Source organism: Ceratotherium simum, chromosome 2, assembly GCF_057802395.1.
Source record: "Ceratotherium simum simum isolate JZ-2026a chromosome 2, ASM5780239v1, whole genome shotgun sequence".
In the NCBI taxonomy this organism is placed as follows: domain Eukaryota; kingdom Metazoa; phylum Chordata; class Mammalia; order Perissodactyla; family Rhinocerotidae; genus Ceratotherium; species Ceratotherium simum.
In genome coordinates, this window is record NC_141901.1 from 24,040,247 (window position 1) to 24,062,379 (window position 22,133).

At 47.7% G+C, this 22,133-nt stretch overlaps 1 long non-coding RNA gene across 2 annotated transcripts; it reads left to right on the top strand.

Annotated features, from left to right (window-relative positions):
• The first annotated feature begins 6,259 nt into the window (after positions 1 to 6,259).
• Positions 6,260 to 21,349, top strand: LOC147917772 (uncharacterized). 2 transcript variants are annotated; one of them, XR_015554323.1, is made up of 5 exons: positions 6,260 to 6,374; positions 15,497 to 15,718; positions 15,857 to 16,264; positions 17,048 to 17,239; positions 17,328 to 21,349. It is a non-coding gene; the product is annotated as an uncharacterized LOC147917772 (long non-coding RNA). The 2 variants fall into 2 exon arrangements; XR_015554324.1 differs by lacking the exons at positions 15,497 to 15,718; positions 15,857 to 16,264.
• Positions 21,350 to 22,133: the final 784 nt, after the last annotated feature.

The window sequence follows — 22,133 nt, forward strand, 5'->3', positions numbered from 1 at the left end:
AAGTTAAAGCATAGAAATTCTAATTACCTCAAGGAGCCTGGATTGCTCCTCCTAGGTTGCAGGGAACCCAGGGGATTCACTGGGATATCTCTTAGTACTTCCATGCCTGGTAAAGCAATAATTTCACAATGATAGCAATTACAATTCCATAAGGGCAGTTCAACTAAGAGCTTCAGACCCTCTCCCAAGTGTGAAGACCACCCAGTCAGGCAACCAATCTAGATAAACCAGCTGAAATGTTGGGCAAGAGTGAAGGAAGTCTATAGGGAAACTAAAGAAAAAATAAACAAGTGGGACTTTATCAGATTAAAGAGCTTTTATAAGACAAATGAAACCAGAATCAAGATGAACAAACAACCAACCAGCTGGGAGAGAATATTTGCAAAACATACATCTGACAAGGGGTTGATCTCCATAATATATAAAGAACTCACACAATTGAACAACAAAAAAACAAACAACCCGATCAAAAAATGGGCAGAGGAAATGAACAGACACTTCTCCAAGGAAGATATACAAATGGCCAATAGGCACATGAAAAGATGCTCAACATCACTAATCATCAGGGAAATGCAAATCAAAACAACACTAAGATACCACCTCACGCCCGTTAGAATGGCTATAATCACCAAGACAAAAAACAACAAATGTTGGAGAGGATGTGGAGAAACAGGAACCCTCATACACAGCTGGTGGGAATGCAAATTGGTGCAGCCTCTATGGAAAACGGTATGGAGATTCCTCAAAGAATTAAAAATAGAGATGCCCTATGATCCAGCCATCCCACTACTGGGAATCTATCCAACGCACCTGAAATCAACAATCCAAAGAGGCTTATGCACCCCTATGTTCATTGCAGCATTATTCACCATAGCCAAGAAGTGGAAGCAACCTAAGTGTCCCTTGACTGACGATTGGATTAAGAAAATGTGGTCTATATATACAATGGAATACTACTCAGCCATAAAAAAAGACAAAATCGTCCCATTTGCAACAACATGGATGGGCCTGGAGCATATTATGTTAAGTGAAATAAGCCAGAAAGAGAAAGACAAACACTGTATGATCTCACTCATATGTGGAATATAAACCAACACATGGACAGAGAAAACTGGACTGTGGTTACCCGGGCAGTGGGGGTGGGGGGAGGGAACAAGGGGTGAAGGGAGTTATATATGGGGTGATGGACAAACAAAAATGTACAACCCAAAATTTCACAATGTTAGAAACCATTAAAACATCAATAAAAAAATAAAAATAAAAAATAAATAAAAATAAAAGAGTGAAGGAAGTCTAGAATGGGTGGGTGAGAAGGGAGATAATGAATATCGATTATAGCCTTAGGACCAGCTATAATAGCTTGAATCAAGCTGACTGTAGCTTTACTCATTGGCCCTCTTCCCTTAGGTCTTCTAGGAGATTGCAACTGGCCACAACCTTGAAGGGAACTTCATAACTGAATGAATTTGTACTTCCTCTCTTGGAAAAGAAGTGAGGGTGTTTTATTCTAAAAAGAAAAAGAAAGAAAGAAAAGAAAAAGACTGGCAGCTTCATAGTCTGAAAAGGGAGCTATATATAATGGAAGCGCATGCCTTCTGTCCTGGAAAGAACAGTGATTTCCAGAATCATATCGTCATCAACATATATACCGTATATGGATTTGCTTTGATTGTCCACAGGGCTTCAACCAGCACCACCACTAAGGGCTTACAGAATGTCTCATCCATTGACATGTTACTCCCTACAACTTTTCTGATTGGTGAATGGGTAGACTGTATTGGATGTATCTTATAATGCCTTCTCAGATTCCCTTGGCCTGGCTGCTGATGCAGCCAACCATCTCCACGCTGTTTCACTGCCTAAGCCTTTCTCTTTGGCTGCTGTTATATAGCCAAGCTGGCCAGCTCTGGCTTCTCCTACTACTTCCAGACTTGGATGAAATACCATACAACTGGATGTGAAATCTGGCTTCTGAATGGCACCTAAAGAGATGGAGTTTAGATATAACCCAGAAGCATCGGGGTTAACTCCCTGTGGGGCAACCAATGGGAAACATGAAATGGGAGGTTTATGAAGATAAATTCCCTTACCTGCCCCATTGTTGGAATTCTCTGAGGCACAGTTTCTCTGTACAACCTGTCCAAAGACTTGCCACATGATCAAGTGCTCACACCTGCCAAGCAACCTGCTTAGTCACTAAAGGCTCAGTTGAAGCAGAGGCCGGAGTAGAAACCCATCACCTTGCATTGTTTCCCAGCTTTCCCTGCCTGACTTCTCTTTTTCCCTACTGTTCCTGTTGTGAGTTAGCGCCTCTCAAATGAAGCATCAGCTCTTAATCCTTGCATCAGGCTCTGTTTTTAGGGCAGAAGTTCTCAAATTTTAAATCACCTAAGGGTCTCATTAAAGTGAAGATTCTGGGCCAGCCCTGTGGCTTGGCGGTTAAGTGCGTGAGCTCCGCTGCCCGCGGCCCGGGTTCGGATCCTGGGCGCGCACCGACGCACCTCTTCTCCGGCCATGCTGAGGCCGCGTCCCACATACAGCAACTAGAAGGATGTGCGGCTATGACATACAACTATCTACTGGGGCTTTGGGGAGAAAAAGGGAAAAAAAAAAAAAAGGAAAGAGAAACATGACTAGTAAATGTGGTATCTGAGCATAAACGAGATCTTGACCTGCAGGGAAAAAATGGTGGAAATGGTATTATTGGGTCAATTGACAAAATTGGTATACAGATATTTGATTAGATAAAAGTATTGTATCTATGTTAACTTTACTTAAGTTAATAACTGTACTATAGTGACATAAGAGGATATCCTTATTCTTATTCTTAGGAAATATACATGAGGTATATAGAGGAAAAGGGCCATAATATATGTAGCTTATCTCAAGTGGTTCAGAAAAAAAAAACCAGCGTGTGTGTGTATAGTGTGTGTGTGTACAGAGAGAGAAAATGACGAAGGAAAGAAGGTATAATGTTAACAGTGGATGAATCTAGGTAAAGGGTATATGTGCATTCTTTGCACTATTCATATTCTTGCCACTTTTCTGTAAGTTTGAAATTATTTCCAAGTAGAAAGTTTAAAAAAGGATGGGGACTGAATTACTCCTGAAAACATAATAAATGTCTACCATAATAACCCTGTGAGACAGGCATTATGATTTCCACTTTACAAAGGAAGAAATTGAGGTTTTAAAAGGTTAGATAACTTGCCTGAGATGATACAATTAGTAAGTGTCAGAAGTGGGGATTAAACCTAGTTCTCTTAAGTCAACTCTTTTTCCTTTTCCTTTGCTTTCTTTTCTTTTCTTGTCTTTTTTATAATAGCAGGAAGAACATAGATTTAAATGGTAATCACAGACAATTCCAAACATTCTTATGATCAGAAAGTTTTACTGTCCTGATGCTTCAAACTTTTACCTCCCAGGGAAGTCCCTTGAATTTCAGGTTCATCTATTTTTCTAAGCTGTCCCTTGGAGAAGGGACGCCAGCATTGGGGGAACGTGGAGGAGAATTAGAAACAAAATGACCAAGACTAAGGGAGCCACCAAGGAAAGGACCACACTGGGCCTCAATAATCCACTGGCAGCAGTGGGGCCCTGAACAATGGTCCTTCCTGCCAGGTTTAGGGTGCTAAGGTGCTTTGAGGACATTTGGCTAGAGGGAGCAAGAAATTTAAGACTCTTGGATTAGAACTACTTTTTGACCACAGAAGAAGAGGATCATCTACTGTAAAACTACTGCCTTCTCTTACAATGGCAGCCTCCAGGGAGAAACCTGTTGTCTCCTTCTCGATAGTGCAGTCAGAGGCTCTGTGTCTGTCCCTTCCTAGGAAAGCAACTGTCTTAGTCAGTTCGGGCTGCTATAACAAAAATACCACAGACTGCATGGCTTATAAACAACAAACATTTATTTCGCACAGTTCTTCAGTCTGGGAAGTCCAAGATCCAGGCGCTGGCAGATTTGGTGTCTGATGAGGGCCTGCCTCCTGGTTCATAGATGGCTGTCTTTTCACTGTGTCCTCACATGGTGGAAGGGACAGAGGAGCTCTCTGGGGTCTCTTTTATAAGGGCACTAATCCCATTCATGAGGGCTCCACTCTCATGACCAAATCACCTCCCAAAGGCTCCACCTTCAAACCCCATCACTTTGGGGTTAGGATTTAACATATGAATTTTGGAGGGACACAACACTCAGTCTCGAGCAGCAACCATCTTGCAAGGATTTGGCCTCTGTGGGGCTTTCCTGAGATTCCACAGAGAGGGATAGTTGCTCAGATGCCTTGGGACTGCTGGGGTTATGTGGGGAAGCTCCCCTTTTGGTTCTCTGGCATGTTAGGAAGATGAAAATAAAACAAGTTTAACAAGATAGCATCCGTGTCCCAAGAGAAAATGGGAACACACTGACCCAGGCCTGCCCAGTCTGCTAAACGAGACCTAAAGCTGTTGCTATGGAGATGCATATGATACGCATCAGTGATATGAGGGGCGCTCCACCTGCCAATCTTAGCTCTGCCTGTAACATCCTGGGCAAGGCAGGTAGCCACCTCTAGGTATCTGGTGAATGCCACAGGATGTGTGTTGTGAATATTCATGGAAATTGGAGTTGGACAATCTTCCCTGAGCGGGATGAGTGCGTGCCCCATCATGCCTGGCCACTCAGCAGGTTTTCTGGGTTCAGATCTCTCCACTGGCCCCTGAAAAACTATGTACAGATCAGATTCCGCTTATACCCGTCAGGGGCCAAGCAGGAAACGGGTGAAACTCTCAAAAAGCTTCAAATGAAATACATTTTTGAAGGGCCTGTTGACAGAGGCATTGGCAAGATGGAGGGAACCATTAAGGATGGTGAGGAACCCAGGACCGGGAACCTGGAAGCTGTTACCTGCCCTACACCTGAAGGAGCCCAGTGAGGGCTGGAGACAGGACCCCAGTCCACCGAGGGCAGCCTCTTGGGCAGAGAGCAGAGCAGAAAGTGGATTTGGGGGTAAACAGAGACAATGAGTGCACCTCCATCTTCAGGGCCCAGGCACAGGCCCCATTGTCTTCTGGGGGAATTTCACACACATGGAGATGGAAAGGAGAGACAGTTAGATGTAACAAGGACTTAACACAAGAGGGAGAAAAGGCATTCATGTATCCAGACCATGAGTGGAAGCACATTCAGAGGCTGGATGTCTGCCTGGGTATACTGAATAGAGTGTGAGCCCAGGGTTGTGTAGGGAGGTGGTTCAACTTTCCCTGAGGAGAGGATCAAGGAATCTCTTGTTGACAGTGTCCCTTGATGCTCCTGAGTATCCAATTTGAGGTAAGGGGTCAGCATTAGGAATAGGCCCACAATTCTTCCTTTCTTAATCGTAACACTTTCCCTGGCCTTATGAAAGACAACAGCTGTTTGGGGAGCAGGGTGGGTGCCCATGATAAACGTATCTTTTGGCAGAAGAAGCGCTACAAAAAGCTACAGAGGAAGCCCGCACCCTCAATATTATCATCATATCCTATTGCTAACGTTTACTGAGTACATACCACGTGCCCGACACTGCTCTGAGAGCTTTTCCTGCATTTACTCATTCCATCCTCACACAACCACCCTAGGAAATGAGCACTGCTATGGACTGAATTGTGTCCCCCCAAAATTCATATGTTGAAGCCCTAACCCCGCAGTGTGGCTGTATTTGGAGATGGGGGCTTTAAGGAAAAACTAATTTTAAATGAGGTCATATTGTTGCCAAACCAATGGGCTCGCCTCCTGGTGAGTTAAATAAGACTCTACACCAGTGGAAGTTGTCTCATAAAGTGTATTTGCAGCAAATAGGAGGCCATGAGGAATCATTTCCAAAGTCATGGTGTCCTGGAACAAAGGGAAGCAGGAACTTTTATTTCAGTTGGGGAACGAATATTCAAAAGGGAGAGGTTGGTATTCGCTTATGCAGGCTGAGTTGGAGAACATACTTCCACGCAATGAGGCCTAAGCTCCTCTTGGAGAGATCTTTGCATTAAAAACAAGGCAAAGGTCATGGGTGTAGCTCTTGTGGTGAGGCTTGGTCAGTTTCAGGATGGTTGGTGTTTACATCTCCTTAACACACAAAAGGAAAAGAAACAACTTGGAAAAACAGTTAACTGCTTCCAAACCCACCTTTGAGTTTCTCGAGGTGCCTAATTGGTGACAATATGGGTGGGGCTCTGATCTGATAGGATAGTGTTCTAATAAGAATAGACACAGAGAGCTTGCCCCTACCCCGCAGCACACGCAGGCACCAAGGAAAGGCCATGTGAAGCCACAGCAAGAAGGTGACTGTCTACAAGCCGGGAAGAGAACTCTCACCAGAAACCAGATTTGCTGGCACCTTGATCTTGGACTTCCAGCCTCCAGAACTGTGAGAAAATATGTCTGTTGTTTAAGCCCCCCAGTCTGTGGTATTTTGTTATGGCAGCTGAAGCAGACTAAGACAGGCATCACCAATATTCCCATTTTATAGATGGGGAAATTGGGCACAGGGAAGCTAAGTGGCTTTCTTAAGGTCACCCCGTTTGCCTTTGACTTCGATCTCTTCACCTCTCAGGGTCCTGTTTTTCTTATAGGAGGAGGGAAGGTGGAAGTAGATCAGGGGCCATAACCTCAAATGTCAACAGGGGTCAGGGAGATGACAGAAATGAGTGAAGTCAGCCGAGTGGGGACTGTGGCAGACCGGAGAGGGCAGGCCCCTTCAGAGAGGGCAGCCGCTAGTCAGCTGCAACCGAGGGTGGGCCAAGTGGCTGGTGTTCTCAGAGCTACAGTTTTTCAAGACAAACTTGGAAGTCTGGATCTTTTGGGGAAATGTTGCGGTTTTTCAATTATTGGCAACAAATGCCATCATGATACAGTGTGCAGGCCAATTAAGACATATCCACGGGCCATGTGTGGTGTACAATGTCCAGTTTGCCCCTTCTGGGCTAGACAGTTTTTCTACACTCCTTTTTCCTCCTCTCTCTCTCCTTGGCCATGATTCTCTGCCTTTGGCAATATTCCTGTGTGCAGACTCTAAACCCCCTGCCTTCAGGAAAATGAGGATCGTCATGATCCAGAATTGCTTTAAGGCACAGTCAGTGCAAAGAGCACTGCGAAGACTCAGCTGAGCCATGTAACTCTTCTGAAAATTGGTCCAATAACACCCACCTCACGGGAGTTCTGGTAGGATTAGATAAGGTCCTGCACGAGGAAGCACCCGGAAAATAATGCCCTAGCTGTGTGTAGAGCACCTGCTAGGCTCAGAAACACTGTGCTCGGTGCTTCCCATTCACCATCAGGTGGCTCAATATTAGGTGTCTGAGCTCCTTACACATAGGGGACTGATGACTTCATTGGCTGTAACATGCTTGAAATAGAAACGATTGGCAAAGTTCTAAAAGGCAGCAGAAAATGTTCTGGAGAGCCCAGGGGCATGGCTGGGGGGTGGAGAACTTGTCAGGGATGAGAGCAGCAATGATTTCACCCCTGGAAGACAGGAACAAAACAGCCTCCTGTGCTCATGAGGGGTTGGTAAGACTGTTTGTGACAATGTATTGACAGTTCTACTCGATGCTTAATAGCTCCTTGTAAAAATTCCAGTGGGTCCATTTTTAGTTGGGGCTAATGAGGGTTAAAAACTTGCAGACTGCCCAAAATACTCTCAGTGAGGCTCCCCAGGAGAGGGTTTATTTACTGCACTGCTGATTAAAGAACAGTTTACCTACTCTCGATCATCTTTCACCAAACCTTTATCACTGTGGTTTTTTTGGCTGCTGGTGGTTTGTTTTTTAAATAAATGAAAGCAGATTGTGTGGGTTCCAAGGCTGTGACTCAAGTTAGCTGTTTGCCAGCTGTGAGGCAGACGGACTCAAGTTAGCTGTTTGCCAGCTGGGTCCTCTGGGGCCAGCCCTCCCTTTGCAGAGCTGAGGGGAGTCATCAATGAGGAGAAATGAAAAAGAAGGAGGCAAAACTCACTTTTTTCTGCGTCTTGCCAGGAACAGCTCAGTGTGGGAGGGAGGATCTGGGAGGATGTTAGCCAGGAGAAGAATGAGGGGTTAAAGGCGGCTGAGGTGGAGGAAGGAAGGCCAGAAACAGACTGGCCGGGGACAGAGAGTAGAGAAAAGAGCTGCTCGAGGGGTGGTGCGTTGAAGCCCACCCCAAGAAGCTGAAGACACCAGTGCACGTGGTTGTAGAGGGAAGACGGCACAGAGCAGGAAGGAGGATCTGAGAGAAGCTGCGTTCTGGGCTGGATTAAAACTCTGGATTAAAACTAAATCCACTCTGGGCAGATCAAGGAAAGGCTTAAAGGGTGTGACCTTGGGAAGAACCTTCTGCCATAAAAGCCAGGAGATCCTAAAATGAATTTTCAGAAGATAATAGCAATGCGTTTGGAGTAGAGAAGAGCCCTCGCCGGATTTGGGATTCAGCCCTGCCACGAGGTCACTGGATAATCCTGGTGCACACACAACCTGCATGTTAGAATCACCTGGGGAGCTGCAGCCCAGACCATTTAAATCAGAATCTTTAGGAGATTAAAGGGTCCAGGCATCAGTACCCCACAAACTAGAATACTGCACACAGCCAAGTTTGAGACCCGTGGGCTAGATGGTTTCTGAAGGTCCCAGTCAGCCCTGAAGTTCATTAAGCCTTTAAGGAAAGGAGAGGGGATGATTGGCAGGCAGCCCTCCATAGAATCAAGTCTTGGACCAGATGCTTCTTGAGAGTTCCGCTGCCCATAAGAGTCGATGATTTGAGACTCCAAGTGGACAGGCTCCTACTGCCAAGTTCCAGCCAGCTGTGTTTCTCCAGGTTAATTCATTCCTCAAGCATTTACTAAGTGCCGACTATGTGCCTGGCACTGTTCTAGTGGCTGGGGACACAACAGTGACCGAGACAGACCCTCTGGACAGACCTGAAACCGCGAGCCTAACGAGCAGTATGTAGGCTGGTGCAGAGAGCAGGAAGGGAAGGGAAGTTTGGGAGTCTGTTGAGTCACACAGAGTTCCCCAAACTCGCACATTATTTCATCAAATCCCTAAGGTTACTAGGTACTGTCCTTGCTGCGTTAATGCCACATTCCTTTCCTCCTTCCTCCTCCTTCAACTGTGGGGGTCATCATATCTGCATTTAGCAAGTGACCATAGGGTCAGAATAATTCTGCCCCCTGATCCCAAATGCACACTCTCAAGTACACACCATGTCTCCACAACTCAGCTGCAGCTCCTCACAGCCGAGGGCAGGGCCTTGAGTCCCTGGGGAGCAGATGGTGTCATTCAGGGTGTGCAGGCCACAGACAGCCTGGATCCAGACTGTGCCTCTGCCTCCTAACTAGAGGCCATTACTATGTGACCTTGGACATGCTACCTAACAGCACCCGCCTCAGATCTGCATCTTCAAAATGGGAATTATAATAGTACTACCTTTCACGTTGTTGTGAAGAGTAAATGAATTAATGAAGGCAAAGCAGTGGCTGGCACGTGATAATGCTCACAGTAGGTGGTGACTGTCATTGTCCTAGAGAGGGAGAAGTTAAATGTACTTGTTCTGATTAAGCTAAAGGAGAGGCCATCCAGATTGTATGTTGTGGTGGCATCTGCTCTTTCTCATTTCCCATCAGGGCAGGTGTCTGATACATTGGTTAAGAGAATGCTAGATGCTTTAACAGGTAGATCCTGAAATCTCAGTGGTTTAATTCAGAAGGAGTTCATTCAAGTCTAACGGGCCTGGGAGGGGTGCTCTGCTCCATGCAATCATTTAGGGTGCCAGAGGCTGCATCATCCTCAAAAGCAGGTCAGGGCTTTGACATCCAAGTGGCACACAAGCTGAGAGAGTGGAGGATGACATGGGGGCCTTTTGTAGGCCAGGTAAGGAATGGCATCACCTCCATCCACATTCCACTGACCAGAACTCAGCCACATGCCACAAAGAGCCTGGGAAAGGTGCCAGGAAGAAGTGCAGGAGGGGGCCTCCAGGGCCTGGCCTCTGGGGGTCTTCTTAGCTGGCAAGGCCGCTGTCTCCCCATCTCAGGCCCCCAGCATGGGAGGCAGTTATCCTGCCTGGGATGGGCACTGGGACCATTGCGCATGTGCGGGGCACCCTCTTCGCATCTCCTTCCTCTCTGACCTTCTCCAGTTACTTTCTTCCAATTGCTGTTCTCTCTCCCATGGCGCCTACCCTCTATTGAGCTCCTGTGGTTGGAGAAAGGTTATTATTTGGCCATTGAGGGCTTTGGTGGAGAGGGATTCAGTGGGACAAAGGATGTTGGGGGGGGAGGTGGCGGTGGGTCTTGGCGGAGGAGCCTTCCAGGAAGGAGACCTGTGGCCACCTCCCTCCGCCCGCTTCCTGTGAGATCTGGGAGTTTGACCCCAGGCCGCTGGGCTCCCAGGAGCTGGGAAGGGGCTCTTAGCCCTGACACTATCCCCTCATCAGCAGCAGCCATATCATCTAGGAACTTGTTAGAAATGCAAATTCTCAGTCCCACCTCAGACCTGCTGAATCAGAAAATCAGCTCAGAAAGATTAATAACCTGCCCCAAGTCACACAGCTAGAAGGAGACAGGACAGAAGCGTTCAAACAAGCCCTGTGTGATTCTGGTGCACACACAAGTCTAGAATCCCTGCGACAGGGATGCAGCTCCGGCTCGAGGGTGCAGATAGGAAAGTGTTTCACACTGCCACCCAGTGGCCATAGACGGAACAACAGCCCAGCCTCCAGCTCCGTACAAACTCGGCCTGTGGCGGTAGCGCTGGTAATAGTACCTAGAATGTTAGGAAGCAAGTTCTGGAAAGCGCTGAGGAATCCACAGGCCCAGCAGGAGGCTCACCCAAGTCTGTCCGTGGACAGTTCATAACTGGGCGGCAAAGCCTGAGGGCTCACCTGGTTTGGCCCTCCCTGTCAGGGGCTTGGGGACCCGGGGGTGGGGAGCAGAGGGAGAAAAGAAAATGAGATGATCCCTCAGGGCAGGCGCCCCTCAGCCTGTTTGGTGAGGAATGCAGGGGTGGGGGTGACATCTGAGCTCAACAGGAGGAAATGGCTGGGGACAAAGGCCACTTGCTTTCTCCCTTGCCCCTGACCTGAGACACAGCGGGGCAGGAAGTTCAGCCCTCTGGGTTTTGGCTCTGATTTTGTGTTTTTATGGAAGGAGCTGACAGCTGTGGGGTTCCCAGGGGATGCACACAGCTTGCTGAGTAGGCTGTTCAGTCCTGACATCTGGCTTGTCCCCACTGTGCACTGGAGAGGCAGACTCTGGGGGAGGAGGAAGGGCAAGGAAACCAGTGTCTGTAGGGCATCCGGTGCTGTGGGGGGAACCTGAAGTCTCCGCCTCGTTTAACCCACTCACACCTAATTCCCAACACACAGGTGCTAAGTCTCAGCCCAGAGAGGTTAGGAACCTGCCCAAATTCATACAGCTAGTAAGAGGCAGGGCAAACATTGACTCTAAGATCTAATACCGAAGCCTACATATGCTCTGTCCACCACTCTCTACTGCCCACTTCCCCACCGCAGAACCCCTCTGGGCTGACTATCACACAAGGCAGTTCTCACACTGAGAAAACCACGGAATCCAACAGCAGGAGATAGCCTCCTTCCTTAGCTGCCCTGCTCTCTGCTCTCAGGCCCGTTGTAAATGCTTCAACAGCAGCTCTGATAAGGGAGGCAGCTCCAGCCAACTTAGGGACCTGGGGCACTGGTTAGAGGGAGAGCCTCCCCCCACTGTCCCCAGGTCGGAGGGACAGCCTCCCCATCCTGGGGCAAGGCTAACGTCCAGAGGGTGCCCGTCACCACCCTCAGGGCTCCTAGCCAGGGGGTGCAGAGCAGAACAATGCAGGAGCGGGGAGCAATGCAGCAGCTCACCTCGTCCAGAGGAGCAACAGATGGGGACCCTGGAGCAGCATGGAGCAGCCTGGCCACCACGAGCCCCAGGTGGAGGAGCCCAGCCGAGCCTGGGATAGTGGTCTCCAGAGGCCCCACTGTTCCCCTGCGTCTACCAGCTGGGCCACAGCCACCTCACAGTACAGGTCACCCCAAACCAAAGTCACTTTTTAAGATACATTTTCTGCTGCAGACTCACAACTACATAACCGTCACTCAAGTAAACACGAGAAAAGCATGGAGGGATTTATGCTTTAAACTTTATTCAATATACAATTGTCATCAAAGAGCCTGACATATGCGAACCTCAAGTTCTCTCTGGGAGTCTGATTCAGGAGTATGTGGGTGGTTCGTTGGACTTTTGCCTTGCCAAAAGATCCCAAGGATCCCCAAGTTTGGGAATTGCCAGCGTGGCTTATGATCATCATCATAATTAGACTCCCAGAGGGTCCACCTCTATGTTCCTGGAAGTTCTTCCCTGACTGACCCTTCTGTCACTGACCCAGATCCTCACTGCAAGGCCCAGAGGATGGGATGGGCATAGAAAGTGGGCTGCCTTGACCTCACCAGGGGTGGCTGCCCCAGACAGACTAGGTGTGGGAGACCTTCTTTCTTGGGGGTCTGCACAGGGCCCAGTGCCGTGGAGCAATCCAGGCAACTGTCCCATGGGAGTTGGGAGGCAGAAGCGCCAGGAGCAGGTTTGTGCCAGGGCTCAGAGCGCCAGCACCTGACTCCCCTCAAGGTTGATAATCATGCTGACTCCTCCTTGGAGACGTACGTCCCTCTGGGTCTGGGTCACCAGGATGGACTGGCGCCTGCGTGCTCATGTTACCTGCCTGAGGCTGGGGCTGCTGCCAGCCACTCCCAGCCTGGGTTTTCTGGCCTTCCTTTTCCCAAGGAGGCAGCGTGAACAGGAGAGAGGCCAGCCCTGGGAATCTGCCCGAGTCCCAGCTCCACTCTTTTCTAGCTCTGCGGCTTTTGGCGAGGCTGAGTCTGAGTTGACTCTTCTGCAAAATGGCTGTAACCAGTGAGGCTCCAGTGTGTTTTCCAGGAGGCACCTAGTGGTCCTAAGGAAGGAGGTGGGGTGCTGGGAAGTTGTCTACAAGCACATATACACCATTGTACTTAGATGACAGGCTCGTGAGGGGTGAGTTGGGGGCTGGGAGCCAGGGCGACGCTGAAGCCCCTCCCAGCCATCTTTGCGTCTGCCATGGTCATATGAATCAAAACCTGCCTCCCTCCCAGGGTGGTTGTGATGGTCAAATGAGATCAGGTGGATGAAGCCCTCTGGGAAGTATAATGTTCTCAACAGATGGAGCAGATTATTATCCCCTCCTAAAGCAGGACCCTAACCCTTTAGTCAGGAGCCAATAATGGACCAGTGATGGTGCCTGTGGGCCCTTCTGCAGAGGAGCCACCAATGAGCACTCTCCCCAACCCTGGACGATGCCCCAGGTGGTTATCTGGGGGCTCCTTCCTAAGCTAGGGACGTGGTCAGATCTTCCAAGCCCCCCAGAACTTTGTTTTCTGGAGGAATCTCCCTCCTCATCAATATCCCAGGCAGTCCTCCAAATAGGTGGTAAGAGTGTTCAGAGGAAAAGGTACCCGCTGCCCAACTGCTTCAGAAGCACCTGGGATGCTTGCAAAAAATTCCACGGCCCCATGCTGGCTCTAGGGAATCCATTTCTGGGAGTGGGCTTGAACAATCTAGAGGGGGGTTGTTTTGTTTGTTAATTACAAGCATCCCTGGTTATTTCTGTGCAAACTGAATTTGAGTTTTGGGTTTATCATGGGATCTGGTCCCCTGCCCAGATAGAGTTCCTGCAAACCATTCAAATTCGGGAGACTCTTTCTCGTTTCTCAAGAGCCCACCTGTCCCTGGAGGGTGATGAAGTGACAGGAACACACAAAAATATATCACCCTCATGTCCTTTTGGGAAAGTCAGCTGAGACAGTCCAGAAGGAAACTTGAGATTAGAAAGAGGACTGGGGAGGTCAGGTTTTAAATGCATTTGTACTTTGCTAACGGCAGAAACTCCTGTCTGTGTGGGAAAAAGCAAAAAACTAGGGGAGGTCCCACGGGGCGCAGGTGCATGCTTCTGTCAGGCTCAGCTCAAACATCGGCTCTGCCACCCACTTCCCTCACCCACTCCCTGCCCACCGCACCCCCACCACGAGTTCATCCTCACTAATGTGCCACAGCACGCGGCACAGACCCCTCCTTAGCACTGTTGCACCATTACAATTCTCCATATGTCTGTCCTCCCTAGACTATGACAGCTGGCATCAGGTCTTCCTTGGCTCTGCAACCCCAACCCCTGGCCCAAAGCGCTGTTAAATGTTTGTTGAATGAATAAACAAACAAATCCCGTAATTAACCTGTGAGACAGAAACCCAGAGGAGACCTTGAATTTTAAGAGATAATTTAAAGAAGAAAAAGGAAGTCCTTATCAGACAACTCATTATCCTTACAAATAAAACAGGGGAAACAAACAGGCAGAGGAAGGGTTAGGCAAACCCATACTTGACCGTTCTAGAAGTGAATAATTCAGGGAAGTGGTGTCCTGTGGGAGTCTGACCCAGCATGGCCGTCCTGGGGATCACTAGGTGATTCCTAGAGCATAAAAATCAAGACTACAAGCATTTGTCTTTCCCAGCCTCTACTCTCTCAGAAGGAAGAGGCTCTAGTGTCAAGCCTAGGATTTTTCCCTGTTGGAAGTGGTGAACTTCCTGCCCAGGTTCTGGGGCAGAGCCTCTTCTCTCTTTTGCTACCTTTTCTCCAAACCAGGTAAAGGTGTTGCTTGCTTTCCTCGCTTAGTGGCAATCACGGGGCTGTGGGAAGGAGGTGTTAGTGCTGTCTTCACCAGGGAGGAAGCTGCTTTCCTAGAAGCTGGTTTTTCCAACCCTCCTTTCCTCACAGCAGAGTCCCCTGCTCCCATCTCAAATCTACCCTGTTTCTGAATCAGCCCAAAAGGAAGGGGAGGGAGAAGATAAACATCTGAGGGAAGAGCGACAGCTGACACTCTCTAGGAATCAGCCTGGCCCTCCCCAGGGCTCCCGGGGGTGGCTGAGTTGGTTTCTGCACAGAAGCAGGTGTCCGGTGGCGTGTGGTCCCGGGCAGGCTGGAGACGGGCCAGCCGCGCCATCTGCGTTCTTTCTCCACAACAGTCACAGATGCGCCCGCCGGGCTCGGAACTGTCTGGGTGTCTGAGAAACCAAATCTCTACCTAGTTCCTCTTCACGGGGGAAGTACAAACGCCTCCCATCTGGATGATGAAAAGAAGAGCCAGGTCATGTGTCCAGTGAGGCCAGAGGAAGCGTTTCTGGGGCAGCCGGGGGAGCATCCATGGGGAGGGGTGCTGAGCCCAGGTGGACCCACCCGAAGAGGCAGTGTGTGGGCTCTGCCTGCCTGGGGAAGCAAGGCCAGCAGGCAGTTACTGCAGGCAGGCGTTCTCAAAGTGTGGTCCTGGGCCAGCAGCATCGGCATCACCTGGGAACTTGTTAGGAATACCAGTTCTTGGGCTCAACCTCAGACCTGCAGAACCTCGGGGAGAGGGACTCAGCCCTGTGGTTTTTGTTTTTGTGAGGAGATCAGCCCTGTGCTAACATCTGCCAATCCTCCTCTTTTTGCTGAGGAAGACTGGCCCTGGGCTAACATCCGTGCCCCTCTTCCTCCGCTGTATATGGGACGCCGCCACAGCATGGCTTGCCAAGCAGTGCGTCTGTGGGCAAACGGAATCCGAAGCGGTGAACCCCAGGCCGGCGCAGCGGAGCACGCGCATTTAACCGCTTGCCCTGTGTTTTAACAAGGCTTCCAGATGATTCTGAGGCACCCTCAAGTCGGAGAACCTCTGGGTTAAGGTATGCCGTGATAGTGAGCCCTGAGCCCTGGGGTGGGAGGCAGGGCCTGGGGTACTGGGGGTCACACCAGGGGGCCTCCAGTCAGAGCAGCCTCATCCATTTGCCCCAGTGTGTTATATAAATAGTATCCTCCTCTAGATGCGCCAGCAGGTGAAGAAGGTTTGGGAGCCTGCCTGAGAAGCATGTGACAGGGAGAAACACTGAGGAATGATGTCACCTACTAAAGGAAGCTTTCACTCTTCCAGGCTCAGACAAGTGTCTACCCCAACTTGGAGAGCGTGTTTCCACAGATCCCCAAGTAACCTGGCTTGGAAACTAACACAGTGTTCAAATCCTTTCACCCAACATGAACCTGTCGTGTTTCAGCACAGGCCCCCTACTTTGGTCGGCAGGGAGGAGGAATGGAGAAAGCACTCCGCTGAGCTGAGGGATGTCTGTGGAAGGAAGCCCACCATTGTACCACCAGGCTGGGCCTGGAGCAGCGTGGCCAGAGGGCACCCCGAGGGCCACAGGAGTGTTCACGATTCCACACTGGAGCAGCCTCTGGTGAAAAACAGTCTTCTTTCCCATTTTACAGAAATTGTGCAGAACGGTTAAGCTGAGTCAGCACGTTCACCAACCATCCCATTATTTGGCCTGGAAGTGTCACTAGAAATGTGAAGGTTGTTGATGGCTGACGTTTCACCACTGCCCGGGCTATGCTGCCCAGACGGGGCCCGGGGCGGGGGTGGGGGGCGGGGGACGCTCACTCGTTTAACATGTGAATGTGAGTGTGAGTGTGTTTGGGGCACATGACCCTCCTGATTTGGGGATATGGCTGAAATGAACTGGCACATCCCTGTCCCCCTTCCCCGAAACACACACACACACACACACACACACTCACACACACTCATTTCAGCAATGAATCTGAAACAGTTTGTGAAAAGACCAGTAGAGGGAGCGCTCTCCCCATTTGGGGGGTGGAAATGGTTCTTCCGCCCGGTGCCAGGAATGCCAATGCCAGGTTTCCAGTGCCAAGGAAATCCACATTTACTCACAGGTCAAGGAGGCACCAGCCCAAAGCAGAGTGACTTCAGGGACACAAGCAGGTGCAAAGCTTTGCATAGTCTGTCTTATTGGACAATTGAGACTGTCTGAGCTTTACCCAGTTAGACTACACCAATTTAAAATGCAAACACAATCCGGATTATACTTCAGGCCTTTTTTTTTTTTTTTTTTTGTGAGGAGATCAGCCCTGTGCTAACATCCGCCAATCCTCCTCTTTTTTTGCTGAGGAAGACTGGCCCTGGGCTAACATCTGTGCCCATCTTCCTCCACTTTATATAGGACGCCGCCACAGCATGGCTTGCCAAGCAGTGCGTCGGTGCACAACCGGGATCCAAACCAGCGAACCCCGGGCCGCTGCAGCGGAGCGCGTGCACTTAACCGCTTGCGACACCGGGCCGGCCCCTACTTCAGGCCTTTTTATCTCATTGAGATGGAGGGAGCTGAGAGAAGGTGACAAACTGGAAGGTGAGGGTAAGTGCTGGGGGGGCAGAGAGGCATGAGGGGCTTAAAACAACGAAATGGGGGCTTCCCAAGCATCACAGTCCTCCTTTGTTCAAAGGAAAAGCCACGGCCACGCCTGATTCCAACAGTGAGGGCTGAGTCTGCCCGCACGTGTCCCGTGTCCCGTCCGCAGGAGGGCACGCCGCCTCCCTGGGCTCTAGTTTCCTTCGCGCCTGTACAGCATCTGATCAAGCGCTGAGGACTCTGATGATTTGTGTTGTGGATCTTTGAGCATTTTGAGAGGGGGACACCGTTTTGTATTTCCAGCTCCTAGGATAAACCCTGACAAAATTGTAAATGCTCAGTAAAGTCAAATATGTGAATGAATGAATGTCCATGAGTAGGGAACCATTAAGTAAATTACGGTATATCAGTCTCATTGGAATATCATGCAGTTATTTAAAATAAAGGTTATTTGAAAGTTGCTAAGAGACTAGATCTTAAAAGTTCTCATCACAAGGAAAAACTTTGTAACTACATGAGGGTGATGGATGTTAATTAAAGTTACTGTGACAATCATTTCACAATATATACATATATCAAGTCATGTTGTACACCTTAAACTAATACAATGTTATATGTCAATTATATCTCAATAAAACTGGGAAAAAATAAAATAATGGTTATAAAGGCTGTATAGCAACATGGAAAATGCTTCTATTGTTAAATATACAAATTGTATTATACCAAAGTAGGATTATGCATACACGTGAATGAAAAGGGAACAAGGAGGAAGCAAGAATTGCGTATGCATGGTGCTAGCTCCCCTCCTAGCTTGTTCAATCTCCTTTGTTGTGGGTTGTGCAATAAACATAGAAACCATTTTTTCCTGCCCACAAGTGCGACTCAATTTGGTTCTTTGGTGACCAAGTTCCTTGACTTCCATCCCATTTGCCCAGATCTCACCGTCTCTTCAGAATTCATGTTTGTTTCATTTTCTTTGCACAATACCCACGTGAACGTGGAAGGGGCTAAATACTTTGGATATTAACGATCTTAGTGGCAGCTGCTATAAATAATGTCAAATTCAAAGACTTAAACACCATATTCTCCCAAATCAGTGAACTGCCTCTGAAGTGTTATCAGCAGCAAGTCCCTATTTATACTGTTTCTCACAATGAGAATAATAATGGTTCTGATTTGTTAAGGATATACTGTGTGCCTTCTACTTAAATTTAATCCTCACAAACCTGCAAGGTAGGAAATATTATCCTATTTGGTAGAGGAAGAAACAGAAATTCAGAGGGTTTACATTATTTTCTCAAGATCATAGACAGGTTTCACATCTAAGACTTTAAGCTCGCAAAGGCCATGTTTTACCATGATGGATGCTTTCAAAGGGCTCCTCATGTAGAAGAGGCAATAAAATAATGTTCATAAATAACATAATCTAACCATACAAGGCAACTGTCTTATGAATAATAGTACCAAATGTTACACAGGTTCATAGGTAATGACTCTATGGCCACCTGTAACCTCTCCAGGGACATCTTTTTTAGTACTAATCTCCTGATTGTACAGTGGGAATCTCCGTCCACACATAAATCCTGCCCTAGCCAGAATGATTCAGCGCTTACTTGTCTTGGTGTTGGGTCAAAATATGTTCTGAAGGATTCAGGCATTTCACTGAAAAAGAAATCGCGGTCACTCTTATTTCACTTCTATGCATTATGAAACTCCATGAAAATTATTCTATCAATTAACCTCAGGGCGTTAGGGACCACTTCAGTGCCTGGAGGAATCAGATGTTTCTCTGAGAAGGAGAGGGGTGCTCAGGCAGCATTCATCAATCAAACCTAGAGGCTCTGGCCAGGAATCAAGTTTATACTGGTTTCTGACAGTTTGTTTTCTATACAGTTGCCATTTCATCATGGGCTTCAAATAATAGAAATGAAGGGAAAAGTGCAAATGAATACATATGACAAATAGGACGAGGCCTAATCCGTCATTTGTCTAAATGGAAAATGAAGCTCCTCTGCTTTCCATTCATGAGTCTTTTTCTTTCTCTCCTGAATCCCATTCTCCTCCTTTCTCAAGCTTTAGGGCCTCCGGATCCCACTTCCTCCTCCCTCCTATTCAAACCCGCTCACAGGACATCTATGGATCTTAGTGCCGATTTAAGATACGGTATTTCCTCTGGGTGGTCAGTGTGCTTTGAAACTTGACCTCTCTTTAGGGAACCCAAGATATTTTATCTCCTGTGAGATGTCATACAGGCATTTTCCGGGCACTGGGATCCCGTCAAGGCCCCTGATATCCCTTCAGGGCAGGTTGTCACCTATGTGAATGACCAGCTCCACCTGCAGAGCAGGAGGGACAGAGTGGCCGGGGCTGGCCTCTTGGTCCAGGAAGCTGAGACTGGGAAGTGGGTTACAGGAGAAAGGGTTGACTCCAGAAATGTGTTACTTACCCATATATCTTTGCGTGCTGTGGAAAATAAAAATAGTACTTTTTTTTCCTGGATGGAAGTAGTTTTTCCCACTGAAAATCTAAATGTAATTTTAATGATTCTCAATGGGATCTGAGAAAGGTCTTAGATTTTCAAGTCCCTATTTATTATAGAGTAACTGGTAACAGATAAAATGCTATGTATTATTTTACATTTCTAACAGTTTCATGACTTTCCCTCAACATTTAGCTATTTGTAGAAACTAAATAAAGCTGGAAACTTTATCTTGCAATATCACACTACTATAATTAAAATGGTATGACATGAGGTAGATAGAGGTAGCATTTTTTTATGGCTTCTAGTTTACATGGGAGGTAGCATCTTCATTTGCAGCTACCAGTTCTCTTCTCTTTGGCTTCGTTAATAAAGCTACCCAGCTCTGCCTTTCTTTCCCCCAGGCTCCTTCTGGGTCTCCAATGACTCTGCTTCCATCTGTCTCCTCATCAGAGGCCTTTGATCCTTACCCCTCTCTTACCATCCACTCCCCCTTTTTCCTCACCCTGTCAATCACTGATCCATGGCGATCACAGCCGAACTCTTTTCTAGAAGAGTAGTTCTCAAAGTGTGGTCAGCAGACCCTTGGGAGTCCCCATGTCGGGGATCAGAACTGGCCCGCTCAAAACATGTCTCTTTACCCTGATTATTTTCAAGAACAAAAGACTCTGGAAGAAACTTTGTCCTCGCTCCCACTAACTGCCTAAAAGAGTTTAAGATAGAAGGCCTGTCCCCAGGACAGGCCATCACCATAGATAACTCTGAGTATGGATAGACTGGGAGGGTCCTTGCTAAGCCCATTCTTATCAAGGCTCTGAAAACCAAGTAAAAGTAGAAGTTATGCTTTGTAGGAGACATTTACATTTATAAGGGAAATCTCCATTTGTAAAAGTATCTCCCTCTCTGTACCAGGAAGAAGGGGGGATGACCTCATCTCTAGAAACTCTTATGAGTGCAGAAGGCAAAGACTTAAATCTGCATATCAGCCTTACTCTTCTTTACTGTGCTTTTCTGGTAATCTCCCATAACTGACTCCCCCAACCCCCAACATCCTTCTTTGTTTTTAGCTGAAGATAGTATTTTAAGATGAGAACCTCTGCCATTTTCTTGAGTTACCCAGTTTCCTGGGTTTCTCCCATGTATACACGTTATAAAGCTTTGTTTGATTTTTTTCCTGCTATTCAGTCTCATGTCAATTTAATTTGTAGCCCAGCCAGAAAGGACTCAGAGTGGGTAGAGGATAGTCTTCCTCCCCTACACCCAAGAACCTTTTCAGGGAATCCATGTCAAAACTCTTTAATAATAATAGAAAGAAGTTATTTGCCTTTTTCACTGTGTTGACATTTGCTCCCATGGTGCAAAGGCAGTGATGGATAAAACTGCTGGTGCCTTAGCCCAAATCAGGGCCAAGACACCAACTGTACCACTGGTGAAATTGGCAAACAGTTAGCCATTGATGATTAAGTAGCTAGGAACTAAACTTTTTTTTTTTCCTTTTTGCAATTCCTGGTTATAGCTTTTAGCTGTTTACCCACCCATTGTTAACTGTGCTGTTTATGCAATACGCTATCTGACTCCCACTAGGTTCCTATAGATAACATCCTCCTGGAGCCTGGATCACCATGGTAATGGGTGTTTGAGCTGTTTTTCAGGAATTAGAACCCCTTGTCCACTTCAGGCCAGTTGAGACCACCAAGCCATCGACTGGGCCCATGCAGATGTCCGATAAGCAACCTTTTGATGTCAAGAGGCTAAAAACTCCACCCTCAGGTCATGCTGATGCCGCCATTTTGTGAACATGCATCCTATGAAGAGGCATGAAGTCTGACTACGCTTGCACAGATCATCAATTACCTCACCTCTCCTCACCTCCAATCATCTGTATCCACATTTCAGACCACCTTGCCCCCTCCCCCATAAATATCTCTGAGTCCTCATTATCGGGGAGTTGGATTTGAGACTTTTCTCCCATTTTCCTCACTTGGCTGCCTTGTGATTAAACCCTCTCTCTCTGCAATCTCTTCATCTCAGTGATTGGCTTTCTGGGTGACAGGCAAAAATGAACCTGGTTCGGTAACACTGGTGGTCACTGGATTGTTCACCACAGTGCATTTGTGGTTTAAAAAAAAAAGTCAATTTCACCTAAGACTATCCTCAATGAAGGAGTAAGAGCTACTGAATCCCGAACTTTGGGTACACGACGTTTTACTATTGTGTGACGAAATAAGAAGTATGCATAACACACTTCTGCCACACACCAAAGTATGACGGCTGTTTAGAGGAAAAGCACTTGTACAATTATTTGAGTTGCAAGCCGAACTAGAGGCTTATTTTCATAGAACAATTTTTACTTGAAAGAACGATTGGCAGATAAATTATGGTCATTCAGACTTGGGTATTTGGCAGGCATTTTCTCAAAAA